Source organism: Rhagoletis pomonella, unplaced genomic scaffold (genome assembly GCF_013731165.1).
Source record: "Rhagoletis pomonella isolate Grant_MI unplaced genomic scaffold, Rhpom_1.0 Rhpom_scaffold_00004, whole genome shotgun sequence".
Classification (NCBI taxonomy): Eukaryota; Metazoa; Arthropoda; class Insecta; order Diptera; family Tephritidae; genus Rhagoletis; species Rhagoletis pomonella.
In genome coordinates this window covers 68,456,595-68,458,347 of record NW_023458558.1, presented here as the reverse complement: position 1 = coordinate 68,458,347, position 1,753 = coordinate 68,456,595, and the positions used below count along the sequence as shown (strand labels likewise).

Genomic DNA, 1,753 nt, shown 5'->3' with positions numbered 1-1,753 from the left:
TCAGCGTTTCATTCTATCACATCACGATGTAGCGAACAAATGTGGCACGTTACATAAACCGCTACTTGTGATTTGCCGATTTTGACAATTCTCAAGTAAATGTAAACAACGCCTCAGAAACTTTAGATGCACTGAAATTTGCCAATACAAAAACCACCTTTTTTCTTAATTTTCGCTATTAATTTTTTTTATAAATCATATATCTTTAAATTTAACGTAATGAGACCACGTTTCCTAGTTTCAAATTGGCTTTTTTAGCTAGCTAAAAGTTATATATTTTATAGAAATGATAATTTTTTTTTTTCTGCAGGGTATACATAGGACGCATGCATGTATTTAAGGTTTGTTTGTATTTTCGAGCGGCTTATGTCTTAAGATGCTTACGTTTATTTGCAGTGAAGAAAATTTTTCTAGTGCATATATTTATGTAGCCTCTACACACCTCCGAAATTTCTCATGTGCTATAATTTCAAGAATTGATAAATTTGATTTTTGTTGTTTTCTTGGGATTTTATACTGTGTGTCGAACATGTCAACTGCCCAAATTTATGTTTATGGCTATTTTCAATCAAGATTTTTATAGATTTTACACAGATACATATACGTATTTGGTATGTAATATATACATACATACATATAAGTCTACGTACATAAAAATGTATCTATAAAACCGATGCGACTCTAAAATGATGGCAGAAATAATCAGAGTGAAATAGTAAAGCGATTTGTGTTGAACGTGCGCGTTTGCATGGAAATGTACATTTGTACGTGTGCATGAATTTTTAGGGATTTTAAAATTAATTTAATCTTAGAGCCACCTAAGCGGCCTTTTACAAAATTTTAGGAAAATATTAGACAAAAAAGCTAATAACGGAAGACGATTAGATTTAGCTGTGAGAAGCCCTGTATATTTCCGAACTCATTGTTTTGGACAATTAGGGTCTGGTACGATACGAAACTTAAAACGTCGAAACGTAAAAACACCGAAAAAGAATTTCGAAAAAATAGAAAATGAAGAATGTCGAGAAAAAAATTGTCGAAAAAAATATATCGAAATAATGTAATGAATGATGTGTAAAATTCGCGCGAATTAGATACATTTTTCAATTTATAAACCCTTTATAAAGCTACTTTATTTTTTATGAATAAAGCCATAAGATTATAAATGTCAAAGTTTGTGAGTATGTTTGTTGCTCCTTCATGCTAAAACGTCTGGATGTATTTCAATTAAATTTGGAATACAGGTAGTTTATATCCTGGCTTAACATATATGTAAAATATTTCTTGAAGAGAGTTGCCACCCCATTAAAAAGTTAAAATCGATTAATTTAACAAGTTAAACCAAATGTTACTGCAATGTGGGTGTCAAGTCAAACGAAAGCGGTTCAGAAACTATATATTTCGAAAGTATTTTTTAAGAGGGTTGCCACCTGTTAAAAAAGTAAAAGTCAATTAATTGAACACTAAATATACTTTGAGATGGTTGCTATGTGTTTAAAAAGTTAAAATGAATTCTATTAAAAAGTTTAAACGAAATATTTTAATGTAGGTATCAAACGAGATTGGCAAAATGCTTTATTGTAGAAATACTTTTGCATTTCTTTCGACCGTTTTTCATTTCGAAAGGATTCGATTTCGACATTTTCTTAGAGCCACCTAAGCGGCCTTTTACAAAATTTTAAGAAAATATTAGACAAAAAATCTATTAACGGAAGACGATTAGATTTAGCAGTGAGAAGCCCTGTATATTTCC

General features: G+C 30.3%; 1 protein-coding gene across 6 annotated transcripts in view; it reads right to left on the bottom strand.

Annotated features, from left to right (window-relative positions):
• The window catches only part of LOC118738038 (protein held out wings), a 206,163-nt gene that overhangs the window by 157,741 nt on the left and 46,669 nt on the right, over nt 1–1,753 (bottom strand). The window lies entirely within an intron of this gene.